Source organism: Peromyscus californicus, unplaced genomic scaffold, assembly GCF_007827085.1.
Source record: "Peromyscus californicus insignis strain IS unplaced genomic scaffold, ASM782708v3 Scaffold_13__1_contigs__length_99412109, whole genome shotgun sequence".
Lineage (NCBI taxonomy): Eukaryota > Metazoa > Chordata > Mammalia > Rodentia > Cricetidae > Peromyscus > Peromyscus californicus.
This window is the reverse complement of record NW_026294424.1, coordinates 39519021-39528125: the sequence shown is the minus strand read 5'-3', so window position 1 is coordinate 39528125 and position 9105 is coordinate 39519021.

The following is a 9105-nucleotide window of genomic DNA, read 5'->3' as shown; positions in this document are numbered from 1 at the left end:
GACGTCATATTCACACTGTCAGTCTTTGTCTATTTCCCTCCTAAAGCTGTAGGTTTCTCTCTTGCATAGACCACGGATGTAGTTTAACATGTGTGAGGACCTGGGTTCCATCCCCAGCACTGGGTACAGAAGTTCTTATATGCTCTCTGTTTAAGTAGATCTTCAATATGCTATAGACTTATTATGACTATGGTGTTCTTTTATCTTCCATTTTATGTCCCAATTTATTGTTGCTGATATAAAGAAATACTTCAGATCAAAATTGTATACAGTGTGTTGATATTACTGGTGGAGTTATTAGTTCTAACAGCTGGTGAGTGAGGTTTTGTATAATTATCAAAATATCTTCAATTAATGTCACTTTTCCTTTCCCTTCCAATCTTAAAATTTATACTTTTGTTTGCGGTTTATTTTTTAAAAGAAAGTCTCACTAGGTAGCCAAGGCTAGCCCTAGTCTCAGTCATGTAAGTGCTAAGGTTTGGGACTGTGCCACCACCCCAGGCACTACAGCATATTTCTTAGAGAAATGCCAAGACCTCCACAACCACACCACAGTAATGGTGACAAACGATTACAGTCTGAATTCCTGCTCTTAATGAGAACAAAGGCTATCGCTGCAGGATTGGAGTGTATGGTCCTTTCCTATATAAAAAGACCTTTTGTCAGCCCAGACTTCATGAGAGCTTTTAACATAAATGTGCATTAAATTCTATCAGATTTTAATCCATCACTTGTATGTCTATACTCCTTTAGATAATTTATTTAATTTCAGCTTCGCTTTTGTCAATATGTTTGTGTGCTAAGAGAAAACATCACTCAACTGTAATTTCATTGCTCACTTATCTGGCATCAATACTTCTCCAACCATTTAAAAGTTGTCTGTCTACTCTTAAAGGACCTATATTTAATAACTATATGTGTCTGCTTCTCTCTAGAGTTTCTTAAACTTGGCATTGACTATTTTTCCTCCAAACTAGGTGGTGGTGGTGTTGGCTTTGTTGTTGGGCTGTCTTGTTCAAGTTAGCTCTATAGAGTCTGCTAACTAGTTCACCCACTGGGTTCTTTTGTTCCACGAAATCATAGAAGAAAATTTCCCTAACCTAAAGAAGGAAATGCCCATCAAGGTACAAGAAGCATATAAAACACCAAAATAGACTAGAACAGAAAAGAAAGTCCCCATGGCTTAATAATAATCATAATAGTCAAAACACTAGATATACAAAACAAAGAAAGAAATTTTCTATTAAAAAACTGAAAGGGAGAAATATCAAGTAACATATAAAGGCAGACCTATTAGAATTACACCTGACTTCTCAATGGAAACTCTAAAAGCCAGAAAAGCCTGGGCAGATGTTCTACAGACTCTAGGAGACCACAGATGCCAGCCGAAACTTATATCCAGAGAAACTTTCAATCGCCATAGATGGAGAAAATAAAACTTTCCATGATAAAACCAAATTTAAGCAATATCTATCTATAAACCCAGTCCTACAGAAGGTGCTAGAAGGAAAATTCAAACTCCAACCTAAAGAGGTTAACCACACCCAAAAAACATGAGGAATAAATAATAAATAATTTTACACCAGAAAATCAAAGAAGGGAAACACACACACACACACACACACACACACACACACACACACACACCACAGCAAAGTAATAGGAATCAACAAACACTGCTCATTGATATCTCTTAGTATCTCAATTCTCAACTGACAGACTAACATAAAGGATGGGAAAACAGGATCCATCCTTCTGCTGTATCTAAGAAATATATCTTAACATCAAAGATAGACATCATCTCAGGATAAAAGGGTGGAAAAGATATTCCAATCAAATGGATATAAGAAGCAAGCTGATGTAGCCATTTAAAATTTGACAAAATATACTTCAAACAAAAACTAATCAGGATAGAAAAGTACACTATATACTCATCAAAAGCAAAGTTCACCAAAAGGACATTGTAATTCTTTTTGAGACAGGATTTCTCTGTGTAACTTTGGAGCCTTTCCTGGAACTCACTCTGCAGCCCAGGCTGGCCTCGAACTCACAGAGATCTGCCTGCCTCTGCCTCTCATGTGCTAGGATTAAAGGCATGTGCCACCATCACCCAGAGTAATTCTTAACATCTGTGCACTAAACACAAGGGCACCCAAATTCATAAAACAAACACTACTACGGCTTAAATTACATACTGACCCTCACACACTGTTGTACCCCACTCTCACCAATAGACAGATTATCAAGACAAAAACTAAATAGAAATGCTGAAGCTAACTAACATCATAAACCAAAGGGACCTAACAGATATTTACAAAAAATTTCACCTAAACACAAAGGAATATACCTTCTTCTCAGCATCTCATGGAACTTTCTCCAAAATTGAACCACATACTTGCACACAAAGCAATTCTCAACAAATACAAGAAAATTCAAATATCATCCTGCATCCTAGTTGAACAGCAGAGATTGAAACTAGATATCAATAACAGAAAGCGTACAAACCCACAGAACTCACTACTGAATGAAAATGGGTGAGGATAGAAATGATGAAAGAAATTAAAGACTTTCTAGAGTTGAATGAAAATTAATACACAACATACTCATCTCATGGGACACAATGAAAGCAGTTCTAAGAAACAAGTTCATAGCACTAAGTACCTACATATAAAAAAAAAAAGAATTTGAGAGATCTCATACTGGTAGCTGAACAGCACACCTGAAAGCTCTAGAACAAACAGAAGAAATCACACCCCAAAAGGAGCAGATGGCAAGAAACAACCAACTTAGGACTGAAATCAATAAAATAGAAAAAAAAAACAAAAATACAAATAATAAAACAGAGAACTGATTCTTTGAGACCATCAAGATCTACAAACCCTTATCCAAATTAACTAAAAGGCAAAGAGAGAATATCTAAATTAACAAAATCGGAAATGAAAAGGGGACATAGTAACAGACACTGAGGAAATCCAGAGGATCTTAAGGATAACCTTTAAAAACCTGTACTCCATGAAATTAGAAAATCTAAAAGAAATGGATAATTTTCTCTATAGACACTACTTACTAAAATTAAATCAAGATCATATACACAGTTTAAACATACCTATAACCCCTAGTGAAACAGAAGCAGTCATTAAAATCTCCCAACAACAACAACCAAAAAAAAAAAAAAAAAAAAAAAAGCCCAGGGCCAGATAGTATTAGTACATAATTCTACCAGACTTTCAAAGAATAACTAATACCAATACTCCTTAAATTATTCCACAAAATATAAACAGAAAGAATATTACACAATTCATTTTATGAGTCCAGAGTTACCCCAATGCCCAAACCACATAAAGACCCAACAAAGAAAGAAAATTACATTCCAATCTCCCTTATGAACATAGATGCAAAAATTCTCAATAAAATACTTGCAAACTGGATCCAAGAGCACATAAAAACATGATCAAGTAGGCTTCATCACAGAGATGCAGGGATGTCTCAACATATGTAAATCAAAGAATATAATCCACGATATAAACAAACAGAAAGACAAAAACCACAAGATCATCTCATTTGATGCGGAAAGGCCTTTGACAAAATCTAACATCACATCCCTTCATGATAAAAATCCTAGGGATACAAGGGACATAACAATAAGGTAGTTTATAGCAAGCCTGTAGCCAATATCAATTTAAATGGAGAGAAACTCAAAGCAATTCCACTAAAATCAGGAATAAGACAAGGCTTTCCACTCTCTGCATACCTATTCAATACAGTACTTAAAGTCTTAGCTAGAGCAATAAGACAGCTGAAGGAGATCAAGGAGATACAAATCGGAAGAGAAGAAGTCAAAGTATCTTTGTTTATAGGTGTTATGGTAGTATAGATAAGTGGCTCTAACAATTCCACCAGGAACCTCCTATAGCTGATAAACACTTTCAGCAAAGTAGCTGGATACAAAATTAACTCATAAAATCAGTATTCCCTCATATATAAAAATGACAAATGCATTAAGAAAGAAATCAGAGAAACAACACCTTCCACAGTAGCATCAAATAATAAAAAATATCATGAGGTAACTCTAACCAAGTAAATGAAAGACTTACATGATAAAACCTTTGTTTCTTTGAATAAAGAACTTGAAGAAGATATCAGAAGATGGAACAATCTCCCATGCTCATGGATCAGTAATATTAATATAGTAAAAAATGGCCATCCTGCCAAAAGTAATCTACAGATTTAAAGCAATTCCCACCAAAATTCCAACATAATATTTCACAGATCTTGAAAGGACAATTCAGCTAAAACAATACTGAACAATAAAAGAACTGCTGGAGATATCACCATCCTCAACCACAAATTGTACTACAGAGCTAAAGTAATAAAAAACAGCATGGTATTGGCACAAACACAGACACACTGATCAATGAAATTGAATCAAAGACCTAGACATGAATCCACACACCTATGGACACCTGATTTTTGAAAAAGAAGCCAGAACTACATGCTGGGAGAAAGACAGCATATTCTACAAATGGTATTAGTCAGACTGCATGGCTGCATGTAGAAGAATCCAAATAGATCCATACTTATCACCCTGAACCATACTTATCACCCTGAACAAAATTCGACTCTAAATGGATCAAAGACCTCAACATAAAACCAGATAGACTGAACTGGATAGAAGAAAAAGTAGAAAATACCCTTAAACTCATTGGCACAGGAAAAGACTTTCCAAACAGAACACTTAACACAGACACTAAAATCAACAATTAATAAATGGGACATCATGAAACTGAGACAATTCTACATGGCAAAGGACACTGTCATTTGGACAAAGTGGCAGCCTACTGAATGGAAAAAGATTTTTACCAACTACACATCAGATAGAGGGACAATGTCCAAAGTATATAAAGAATTCAAAAAACTAGATATCAAGAAAACAAATAACATGGTTTTAAAATGGGGTACAGATCTAGAGAATTCTCAAAAGAGGAAACTCAAATTGATGGAGATCATTTAAGGAAATATTCAACATTATTAGTCATTAGGGAAAGGCAAATCAACTACTTTGAGAGTTCATCTTACACCCATCAGAATGGTTAAGATCAATAAAACAAGTGAAAGTTCACATTGTTGAGGATGTGGAGTAAGAGGAACACTCATTCATGGCTAGTGGGAGTGCAAACCTGCACAGCCACTATGGAAATTAGTGTGGCAATTCATCAGAAAGATGGGAATCGATCTACCTCAAGATCCAGATATACCATTCTTAGGCATATGCCCATAGGCAGTTTCATCCTACTGGAGACACTTGTTCAACCTGGCCATTAAAAAAAAAAAATGAGATCGTGAAATTTGCATGTAAATTGATGAAACTATAAGAAAATCATCCTGGGTGAGATAACCCAGAACCAGAAAGACAAATATGTATTTGTCTTCGCTTATATGTGGATATTAGCTGTTAAGTCAATGATAACCAAAATAAAATCTGTAGAAACACAGAGGATAGGTATAAAATAAGGGACTGACGGGGAGGGAGCAGACACAGCTCCCTCAGAAAGGAAAATAGAATAGTTAGTTATGCATGGATGTGGGAACTGGAATGGGTTGATCAAGTGGAAAGAAGAAAGGAATATGGGAAGAGGAAGCTAAAATTAAAGACTATTAGAGGGTTAATATGGAAACCTAACACAGTAGAAGCTTCCTATAATATATACATATATCAAGGAGATCTAAATGAAACCACCAAGTAATGGGGGAAATAGATCCACAACTGGACATTTCTTGACACCAAATAAAGCTTCCAGTAGTGGGATTGGTTTACTTCTAATTGAGTTGTTGGCCAAACAGTCTGGGCTGTTGCCAAGACTATAGGTTGTTCTCCACACACTGATAGCAAGGCTTCATTGCTGAAGACACCACCTACACAATTCATTGAACATGGAGAAGTTGACCTGGTACCTACACAGAGCCTTCACCCTACATGCTAGTGTCTTTGGCACACTAAAATACTCTGCATGATACCAAAATAGAAATATAAACAACTCAGCGCAAACACCTCTACAATGGTGTCCTCCTTGCAAGATATGCTAGGGAATGGTGGCACAAAGCTTGTAGGAGTAACCAACCAATATCTGATTTGACTTAAGGCCCACAGCATGAGATGGAACCCATACCCAACACTGCTAGGGTGACCAAGAACCTGAGACTAGATAGCCCAGGAATCTAGAGTAAAACCGAATACTACTGTTCTAAAATTATTTTTTAAATGTAGCAATAAAATTACTCCTAATGACATTCTGCTATACTCATAGATCAGTGCCTTGCTCAGCCATCATCAGAGAAGTTTCCTCCTGCAGTAGATGGGAACAAATACAGAGATCAATCACCAGGCATTATGCAGAGAGTTTGGAGCTTGGAAAACACAGCTCTAAACAAGATGTCTCCATCAAATACTTCCTCTCAGGGTTCAGGAAATCCCCATAGAAGAGGAATAAAGAAGAGTATAACAGCCAGAGGGGATGCAGGACAGCAAGGCCCTCTAAATCAATAGGACCAATGCACATATGATCTCACAAAGATGGAGTCAACTAGGAGCAATGGACACATGAACTCATAGAGACTGAGTCAGCATGCACAGGGCCTGCATAGGTCTGCACCTGATGGGAAGCTAGAGCAGAAAAGAGAAGTGGACACATGCCCCCATCCCTAACCCAGGAACAATCTTCATAGGATAACCCCTTGAAAATGAAAATTTAGTTTCCTCAAGGGAGTCTCGCTGGGGAAACAAACTACTTTTAAGGGTAAGCTGAATGTACCACAGCAGTTGGCCAATGAAAAAGAAACACAACAGCATCTTTGGAAGTTCCTTGTCTCAGAACATCTGTCATGATTTTTCCTTTTTCAAAATATTTTATCTCATTTTATTTATATTTTTTCTTCTCTCTTTTTACCCTGCTGATCCTTTGCATATATATATATATATATATATATATATATATATATATATATATATATATATATATATATATATATATATAATAGTTTCCAGTTTGGTGTTCGTATGGGATTCCTAATGTATAAACAAGTGGGTCTCTGTTTCTTCTGCCTCCTCTTGGGCTGTTTCCCTTCTGTTTGTTTGTTTTGTCCTATTCTCATGCATTAGTTTTTCTTTTGTCTCATTAAATTTTATCTTATTGTTATCCTGTAGAAGCCTGCTTGTTTTCTAACGGGAGACAGAAGTAGATTCGGATGGGAGAGGAGGTGGGGAGGAACTGGGAGGGGAAGAGAGAGGGGAACCTATAATCAAGATATATTATGTGAGGAACAAATCCATTTTCTTTTTTTGCTGCTGTTGTCTTTGATTTTGTTTTTCAACAGAGGGTTTCCCTTTGTCGCCCTGGCTATCTGGAAACTGGCTTTGTAGATCAGGCTGGCTTCGAACTCCACCTCTGAGTACTGGGATTAAAAGCATGCACTTTTGGCACCACACAGGCTAAAAAGTCTATTTTTAGTAAAAGAGGGGGAAAGACAAGAATTTTGAGTGACTAACTGAACCCATCACAGCCTTGGAAATGCTTTTTATGCCTCCTGCCTGAGCGCTACAGTTTATAACCTAAGCATCTCACTCTTGCCCCACAGGGAGGAATAGAGAGAAGGCTTGTCCTTATCTTCTTCTAGTTTGCCACCTCAGCCTCACACACAGGGACAGTGTGTCTCGGAGATCAACAGCCTGAGATTCTGCTTTCCTTTTCTAGTTTGTGTTTACACAAAGTACAGAGTAGAGGAAAACAAGAAGAAGGAAGGGGAGGAGAAGGAGGAAGAGCTTCCTGTCTGCTGCACCATGCATCTGTCTGCCTTCTTGAGCTCCTGTTTCTCCTCCACATTGCTACCTGACCTGTCTTCTCCATGGATAGTGTTTGTTTGTTTGTTTATTGTTGTTGATGTTTCACAATTTGTATTCACGTTCTCTGACCTATCACTTTCTCTCTAGCTTCTGTGGCATTTTAAAGGCCACTCACACAGACAGAAGGCCTAGCCTGTGTTAATTTAATATCTGGTTGGGATCATCCTTTGCCTGAGAATTCTTTTCTAAACACATCAGTCTTCAGCCAACCTGGAGTTCATCAGCAATTTCTCATTTGGGAGGAAAAGGAAGGGGGTTCGCGGCCCCCACAATGAAGGCACCACACAGGCAATTAACGCTAAAAGCAAAGTTTTACAGTATATTTCAAAGTTAAAGATTTTTGCTCAAGAAAACTAAGCATCTATAGAAAAAGTTAGGACGTTGATAAATGATGGTTTCTAGACATGGATTATTCTTCAAAACAAAAGGACGTTGGTTAAAGGGCTGTAAATACATTCATTTTTCATTGCAGTGTTTTCAATGAGTCCTCTGTGATGGCTTTTCCTCAAGTTCTAGCGCTTTTTTAATGTGTGCATGATATGGCAAGCACCCAGAGGTGACAGCCAAGGGCTCCGGGTGCTTGTGTTGTGTTTACTATCCATCAGATGACCTTGAACAGGTTTTATTCTGTCGAAGGAGGCAAACCCCACATCCTGTCCGAATCTGTGCCAAATCTAACATTCTATGAAACAGCATTTGCAAGTCACAGACTTGAGATGAGTGTGTCTTGCATCCGTGTTTGTTTGAGAACATAAAGAGCTTAATGGCCCTGAACTTTTATTATATTTATTTCTGTGTTTATTTAGCTTGTAGATAGAAGGGATGATATATCTAGACTGAATCTGATGTTGAGATAATGATTATACGAAATTATAAACATATAATTTGACCCTGGTGTCTAAAGTTTTAATTGGATAAAAAATTAATGCATTCTGAGATGGGGAAGTCACCTTGACCATGTTCTTGCACTATAAAAATGATGGGGTTTCCAATCAAGAGATCAGCTTCTGAAGAATCCAGGGACTAAACCCAAAACCAGCCATGCCAAGGGACCCTGCAGCTTCAAGCCTGACCTGCCCCAGCCAGATGACCATCCCGTTAGAGCATCACCACGAACATAGGTTTTCAAGATTCAGATTTGCACTGTGGAGATAACCTCTTCAGAATAGAGAGAAGAGGAAATGACTGGTTCCCAGGAACAATTGTCA